This window comes from Littorina saxatilis, unplaced genomic scaffold (assembly GCF_037325665.1).
Source record: "Littorina saxatilis isolate snail1 unplaced genomic scaffold, US_GU_Lsax_2.0 scaffold_685, whole genome shotgun sequence".
NCBI lineage: Eukaryota > Metazoa > Mollusca > Gastropoda > Littorinimorpha > Littorinidae > Littorina > Littorina saxatilis.
In genome coordinates, this window is record NW_027129323.1 from 21,289 (window position 1) to 30,180 (window position 8,892).

Below are 8,892 nucleotides of genomic sequence, written 5' to 3' on the forward strand. Positions count from 1 at the left end.
CCTGACCCCCACAAGGGGTTCTGCCCCTTGACCCCGCCAGGGGGAACATCCCCCTGGACCACCACTGGCAACCCCCCCCCCCCCCCTCTCTCCTCTTTGCCTAGTCCGGCCCTGCCTTGGAACATATACAGAGAATAATTGTAAACGTAAGCAAAAGACTGCACACCCACACACACGCACGCACGCACACGCACACGCACTGACATGCCGCACTCACGCCCACACGCATGCACACACACAAACCGCTGACATTCGCTTACCGAAACACACACACACACACACACACACACACACACACACACACACACACACACACACACACACACATATACCCCCACACCCCCCCCATACACACATCCCCCATACACACACATACTGCGTAAACTCACACACCGTCACACACACACACACACACACACACACACACACACACACACTTGTGTGCGTTGCATATCTATGCACATGCTAAAATGAACAGAGCAGTACCTAAAAGGAACTGTAACTCATAAAATTAAATAACTAGTAAAAACATTTAAGTTTTGGTTGAGTATATATATACATAAAATATTGGACTAGCAAAGTCATCAAACACAAGACCAAACAAAAACAAAAACAAACTGAGCCGGCTACTTTCGATACGAAGAAAGGGTTCGCATGCGAGAGTTATGTCCCTTAAAAATCGAAGAGGAGACCACTCCGAAGTAAATCAAGGGACAGCACTAGTAACTGATTTTCAACGAACGAACGAAGAAAGTGTTTGCACCAGGGAGATTGGAAAAAAGCGGGCTACAACATCACGAAAGGAACCCACCAAGAGAGTGTAACCATAATTCAGAGAGCAGAAGATGGATCTGGACTGAGAAGTAAGCCTTCAAGAGTTTTCCACGTAATCGTATCCAGATTCGCTCAGGAGTTATCGAGTGATTTGCAACTGTAACTGCCAAGTCATCGACTATCGAGTGAGGAGTACGTATAATTATTATTCTTTACTCCCACAACTCTTTTTCACTATCACTGTCACTACCCGTATCCGAATATTTTTGAGATTTGCAAAGTTTATACCATTGTGAGAATCTGAATCTGATACAATTACAGTGACCATTGGGCCGTCTGGTTGGTTTTTTTCTCTTTGAGTTTGAGTTTGATGTTTTTACTTTGAGTTTTACTTGTTTGTTGATTCTATCTGGATCTGGCTGCCCCACATGGTGGTGTTCGTGGGGAGTACGTGACAGAGGCGGACTATTTCGTTAACTGTTTACTTGTAAATTCCCATTTTGAAAACATGTATACATGACTTTTTCAGATTAAAAATCTGTCGGCAATGTGGAAAAGAGGTTGAACTGGTAACAGGAACAGGGAGCTGGTTGATCAACTTGATGGCATGGCTGTACCAAATCATTCAATTGGAACGGAACCGACAAAAACACCAATGTTTCCATTCTTCTTTGTGCTGAAAGTTTACACTGACAGGGACAACAAGTAAGTGACATTTTAAACTCTTGTCTTAAATTACCCGTACCACTTGTATAACACACACACACACACACACACACACACACACTGACACACACACACACACACAATTTAAACATCAAGTTTTTCTGTTCACTTTCAGTGATGGACGGCCTATCTGGTGGCCTGTAATTATTCCAGTGTCTTGGGGGCACAAGAGGCAAAACTGTTTGATGTTACTTTTTGTGTTTTTATTTCTGCATGCTTTATTTGGATTACTAGAAAACCTCTTTTTATTCCTTTGTGCAAATCTATTTGACCTTTATTCTTTTACTTTTAGTGAAAAACAAAACTGCCTGAGTTGGTGGGGAAGCTTCTGGACTCCAGGTCAAAAAAACAGTCGGCAGGGTGATGACAGATGGCTGTACCAATGAGTCATTCAGATAGAAAAGGAAGCAGACACCAAGGATTCCATTCTCTGTGCTGAAATTGTGAAAAGTTGTACTCTTTAACCAGTAAGTAAATTATTAACAACAAATTATAACATTTCATTTCAAATTTAATGTAATTTGCAATTATATTGTACTAGCATAGCTGAATTTGGTATTTATGATCCACTTTTGTGTAATGTTTGCAACACACACACATACATTCAAATATAAACTGCTTCTGAATCAGTGATGGACATTTCTTGTTTGATTCACTGTCTTGGAGTTTGATCAAATTTTCAAACAAATTTTGCTTTTCTTGGGTGTGTGTTTGTTTTTGTTTAGCCCTTAATTGTGATGCACAGACAGACACACACACTTAAAGACACACTCCCTTTTAGGACCTTGCTTTTTTCATATTTTCTGTGAATAACCTTTGTGAATCATCAATCAACGGCCTTTTTAAGACACCCAGGGGTCCTTTTTAAGGCCTATTTTTCTCAGATATTTTGAGGTCTAACAAGGGGAGTTCCACTGTATGAGCAAGCCTTAGTTCTATGTTTAAGTATAACAATGGGTGAAGTGCATCTGACTTTATATTTGTCATATCATTTTAAATGCCCTTGAAAAGTTTTGTTGATCATCATTATAAAAATACAGTCATGAAATTTCTGGCTGGATACTCAGTCCTCTCTTGTGTTACAGATGCTGTGAAGCGACAGGAGGTGCTCCTTCAGCAGATAAGGACAACAACAAAGAGTTTTGTATCACTTTATGGAACTTGTTATATCTTTCAGGGTCCTAAATGGAGGGTTTCACTGGAGCAGTGACTGTTGGACAACAAGTGCAGGGTGTGTTTGGACCTCCTGGATCAACATGTGTGCAGAACTGCTTAGGGCTTGAACTTCATGGGTGTGTGTTGGAAATTTCATATTAGATTTTGATATTAACATATTCCTGTGGTGCTATATAATTTAAATTATATGAGTAAATGAATATGTCTGTATGAATGTACGTATTTGCTGTGTCATTGTGGCATAGATATATAGACCTATAGCAATAACAAGACATACATGCTGTGAATGTATGCTTTTATGCTCTCCTTGTACAAATCTGAATTAACTGAAATTTTTCTTAATGGCCAAGCACAGCCAGCTCTTTTCGACCTTTACATAGGGCCACAGTCAGAGATTGTAGAGTACACAGAGACCATTCATACTTCTTTGCGCTAAGGTAGGACTGCAGGTTATGTTTTTATCACGGCTTTGTCAACATACTGTCATTTCTGTCCGGCTGACAGTGCTGCAAACATTCATTGGATTGAAAATGTGTTTGTTATTGTTTGTGAACATCCTTTTTTAAAAGACCTGGAAAAAAGCCCCAGAACAGATTATATAGTACATAATAATATGTAATTGAATTTAAATTTTCTTTTCAAATCAGTGTCTTTTTACAAACTAGCCTTTGTTATTTTTGTGAGTTTAAGTCAGATATCAACACATACTGAATGCATAGTTCAGTCTTAGAGTGGGAGAATGTTTGAGGCATAAATTGCTTTTGACAACAACAAAAGTTCCCGGTTGAATCGAAAAGCTCCCCCAAAATAATTTTATTACACATGCCTAAAGCCAGCATAGTGCAAGCAGATTTATTTGTGTATGTGCTTGTATAACATGTACAAAGACAGATAATTTGTACAAGTGTTGGCTCTTCATTTTTAATTATTTTTTCAGGATCCTTGGGGGGGTTCCACTGTATCTGTGACTTTAAGACAACATATCGAGTTCTGGTGGTTTTTTGACCTAATGGATCAACATATGTGCAGACCTGCTGAGTGCTTGAGGTAAATTGGTGCATTTAGATATATATTGTTTTGCCTACCTGAGAGATACCACCCATGTGTCATGATGTGATAAATGAACCATCTCTTCACAGGCGTGTCTATCATGTAAATGAGGTTGGTTCAAACAACGTGTCTGTCAGGGATGTCATTTTCCACTGCTTATGCAAAATCTCCGAGACAAACTTCATTCTCAAAACACTCGCGAGAAAATGGCAAACCCAAACGTGTTACGAGACGTGTTACGAGAATGACTTTGCATCTGTGACTTTGTAATCATGAGCAGTGGAATATATAAGGTCCCTGCCAGACCAGCTTGCCATGACCTCAATGATATGCCCATATGTGCGTGTATGGTTTAGTTACTACATGGGTTATCTCTCCGGTACGTAGGAATTGAAAACAGAATACTTCATGGCTTGCTGTGTGGCACCAGATTTACACTTATTGCTTTTCAAATATTGAAATATTCACGACGGGCGCATTGTACACGCAAGCACAAGACCAAGTGCGCACGGAAAAGATCCTGTAAACCATGTGGGAGTTCGGTGGGTTATAGAAACACGAAAATACCCAGCATGCCTCCCCCGAAATTGGCGTATGCTGTCTGAATGGCGGCCATACACGTAAAAATGCACATGAGTGAACGTGGGAGTCTTAAGCCCATGAACGAAGAAACAGAAGAAGAAATAATATTCACTTTTACTTGTGTAAACCCAGTAACACACAGTAGGCTATGTAGTGTTCTCTATTTGTGTCATTGAAACGCTTCTGTCCCGTCAATCACACTTTAAATTGCCTTATATTTTGGATGACATATGCCACCCCTTTGGTATTCCACTGATAATAGTTTAATGTTTTAGCTAAATAGTTTCAGCTAATCGCTATGGAGTATGCAAACACTGGAATTATATGCGATGAAACACTCAAGCTGCTTTCTCTTGCTTATAGCTGAGAGCAGCACTGTAGCTCAGTGACTGTCGGGTGGAGGATCCAATTCCTGCCTGTTTCCGACATAATGGATCAACATGAGTGCAGACCTGCTGAGCGCCTTATCTTCTTGGGTGTGTATAGATGTATACATTAAAGGCACAGTAAGCCTCCCGTAAACCATCACAGAGCTCCCCGAGCGTCTACATACAGTACAAGCATACTTCCATTTGAACGCTCACCGAACGGGAACATCCTGGCTGCTTTCTGTCGAGCATGAAAAATTTTCAAAGAATTTATTTTCGTGGACTTGGTCCTCTACAACAATGGCGCCTCGTTTTGGTGCTGGACGGCTGTTATGAATATTCAATACCGGAAATCACGCCCGGACAGTAAGCCTCCCGTAAACCATCACAGATACTGTCAGGCTTTTACACACAGTACAAACACCCTTCCATTTGAACGCTCACCAAACGGGAATATCCTAGGTGCCCTACGTAAAGAGCGAGCAATTTTTAAAGAATTAATTTTGCCGATTGAACTCAGGTCAAAAATGAGTTACTTCCCTTCTGGTCTCATTCTATCGATGTAAACTGGCGATAGCCGTGGATCGATGATTATCAGAATGTTTTTGGACCGTGGTGCGTTTTTGCGCTAGACCTAACTTTTAAAATCTAAATAATAAATTGACAGCTTGTCACACAAACATTCTTTAATCATAAAAGAATTCTTTTTTGACTCACATGCGAAGCAAAAGTGAGTCTATGTACTCACCCGAGTCGTCCGTCCGTCCGTCCGTCCGTCCGAACGTCCGGATGTCCGGACGTCCGTCCGTCCGTCCGGAAAACTTTAACGTTGGATATTTCTTGGACACTATTCAGTCTATCAGTACCAAATTTGGCAAGATGGTGTATGATGACAAGGCCCCAAAAAACATACATAGCATCTTGACCTTGCTTCAAGGTCAAGGTCGCAGGGGCCATAAATGTTGCCTAAAAAACAGCTATTTTTCATATTTTTCCCATTTTCTCTGAAGTTTTTGAGATTCAATACCTCACCTATATATGATATATAGGGAAAAGTAAGCCCCATCTTTTGATACCAGTTTGGTTTACCTTGCTTCAAGGTCAAGGTCACAGGAGCTCTTCAAAGTTGGATTGTATACATATTTTGAAGTGACCTTGACCCTGAACTATGGAAGATAACTGTTTCAAACTTAAAAATTATGTGGGGCACATGTTATGCTTTCATCATGAGACACATTCGGTCACATATGATCAAGGTCAAGGTCACTTTGACCCTTATGAAATGTGACCAAAATAAGGTAGTGAACCACTAAAAGTGACCATATCTCATGGTAGAAAGAGCCAATAAGCACCATTGTACTTCCTATGTCTTGAATTAACAGCTTTGTGTTGCATGACCTTGGATGACCTGGTCAAGGTCACATGTATTTTGGTAGGAAAAATGTGTAAAGCATGTGAGTCGTATGGGCTTTGCCCTTCTTGTTCATCAAGACAAGATCAGTACAATTCGAAGTTGTGAAAGTTTGAAAAAAGAAAAGCCCGGAAGCAGGGTCACGCAAGGGTCGTAGCAGACGGCGGTTTATGCATATATCACCGTTCCTCTCAACAGTCAAAAACCATCGCTAGAGTTTTTGTGAACCACAGCCGTTTGTTTCGTGCATAAAAACGTGCTATTGTAGATAAGCTCACATGGAGTCGCATTCAAATGACTAACTGACGACTACATTGTGAAAAAAGGGAAACTGGATCACACTGGTTCACGATGGCTCAGGGGTAAGATAAACCACGCAAAAATAAATTATTTGAAAATTGTTCGCTCTTTATGGAGGGCACCTAGGATGTTCTCAATCGGTGAGTGTTTAAATGAAAGGGTGTTTGTACTGTAGTCTGTGTGTAAAAGCCTGACCGTATCTGTGATGGTTTACGGGAGGCTTACTGTGCCTTCAATTGTATTCATAAATTCACACACACACACACACACATACTGACAAAGACATTCATATTCATGCCTGCACACACGCAAGCACAAACATACACGCACCAGCACGTTTCAAACCCCCACCACCACCACCGTCTCAGTCGGTGCAGCTGTTTCGGAGCCTTTAGTCATCATAATACACACACAGACGGACACAACTTTTAAAAGTTAGATATATATGCACTAAAAGCCACGGCACTTTAAGTTAGGTTTCATTATCATTCTCTTAAAGTTTGGCCCTCTTTGCTTCAGTCTGCATGCTTTCTCATAGTCATACTGCTGTGTCATTGCAGGTTTCATTCCATGCTCTGGTGTGGGTGTCATAAGCAAGAGAGCCTCCTGTTCACTTCCAGCAGATGACTGCATGGTGAAGGACCTTGATACCACTTACAGATGTCAAAGCAGCTAGCTAGATGCCATTGGAGAACAACCAAAACTATTCAGCGGGTGCCATCGGCGAACATAAATACAAGTTACAGAACAGGAAAGCAGATATCACTGGCAAAGGGAACCGGACAGCAGCTACAATAAACTTAATCAGATGCCTGTAGCAAATAATCTGGACACCAATCACAAATCAAACAGATGTGGAGGACAGAGAACATTTCATGTGATTATTGCCACATATGGTCACGGCTCAGAAATGGCGTCGAACTCCACCCTTACCCCATTTAAACGCCCCACACGCTCAGTTGTGGTTTATTCTACCTTTGAAAGTACTGACACGGGGTGCAGATTTGAATAAAGTTACTATTCTGGTAGAAACCGAAAGGTTTGATGACTTTGTTTTCGAGCAAGGCGCAATAGTAGAGTGAAATTACGTCGATTTTTGGGCAGGAAGTTGGGACACTTTTTTACTTGGTGTTGAAACGTCGTATTTGTGCGTACTACACACACTGCTTGGATAAGAACTTGATGGAGAGGGAAAGAGAAGGTGTTAGTTATTGTTTACATACTGCACGATAACCTGTACCTCACCCCAACAGTCGGCTGAGATCAAGTTTAGATCCAACGGTGAGTATGTTACTTTTCGTGTTTGGAGTCACGTAGGCAGTTTTAGCTTTTGCCGCGCTTTTAATAATGATGACAGACGTTTAACTAAGCGATAAACTTGGACAAGAAAGAACAATCTACTACTTAAAACAAAAAATATGCACAAACACAGAAGACAAAGCAATGAAAATAAGTCTTAAGTTCGTTGTTGTGTACTTTCGTGTTACCGCGAAAAGTAACAACGTAAATCAAAGTTGTTTATTGACATGTTCCTGACTTCCAACGATGGAAACAACTGTTCTATCGTCTGCTACAAAGTTGCATTGACTGTCTCGAACTCAGAACTCAGTGTGGCATGGAGGAGATGGACGTAAACGGCCAAGATAAAAACCACTGGTTTTTCGTTGTATGTAACGTACTCACCTGCAGTTTGAAACACTGTTATTTTCACTAAATAACAACTTACTTCCTTTTTTTTTCATCTGAAAGTTAGAAGTGTTATTGTGATTTGTTTTGATAAAATTTGCATTTTTTAGGACAAAGATTTTTCTTTATTTTGATTTTTAAAGACATATGTTTGAGACGATTCAACCAATTTCCCAAGTTATTCAGCGTTCATGTCATTGCATGTGTTTTTTCTGGCCTTTTCTATAGTCTTTCCATACAGTTCACCTTGTGCTTTGTTTTCATGCCAATTTAATGAAATAAATTACAGGAAAAAGAAATATATGTTTTTTTACATTGAGTGCGTTACTCACACCACTCGCACATCGTGAGAGGTAACACACTCCAATCGTTTGTAGAGTTATCTTGAAAATTATTTAAATCTTGCTGGAACAAAGTAAGGAATGAATCAAGTAAACAGAAAATGATGTCTGCGTTTATTGTTTTGAATTAGAGTGGGTTTTTTTAGGAACAGTGTTGAGTGTGTTACTCACACCACTCGCACATCGTGAGAGGTAACACACTCCAATCGTTTGTAGAGTTATCTTGAAAATTAATTAAATCTTGCTGGAACAAAGTAAGGAATGAATCAAGTAAACAGAAAATGATGTCTGCGTTTATTGTTTTGAATTAGAGTGGTTTTTTTTAGGAACAGTGTTGAGTGTGTTACTCACACCACTCGCACATCGTGAGAGGTAACACACTCCAATAGTTTGTACAGTTATCTTGAAAATTAATTAAATCTTGCTGGAACAAAGTAAGGAATGAATCAAGTAAACAGAAAATGATGTCTGCGTTTAT

At 40.1% G+C, this 8,892-nt stretch overlaps 1 long non-coding RNA gene across 2 annotated transcripts; it reads left to right on the forward strand.

Moving 5' to 3' along the window:
• Positions 1-474: 474 nt before the first annotated feature.
• On the forward strand, positions 475-8,624 carry LOC138957596 (uncharacterized). Of its 2 annotated transcripts, XR_011453091.1 has the most exons (7): positions 475-966; positions 1,304-1,479; positions 1,793-1,967; positions 2,678-2,792; positions 3,614-3,723; positions 4,672-4,784; positions 6,948-8,624. It is a non-coding gene; the product is annotated as an uncharacterized lncRNA (long non-coding RNA). The 2 variants fall into 2 exon arrangements; XR_011453092.1 differs by lacking the exon at positions 3,614-3,723 and having other exon boundaries at positions 483-966.
• The last annotated feature ends 268 nt before the right edge of the window (positions 8,625-8,892 follow it).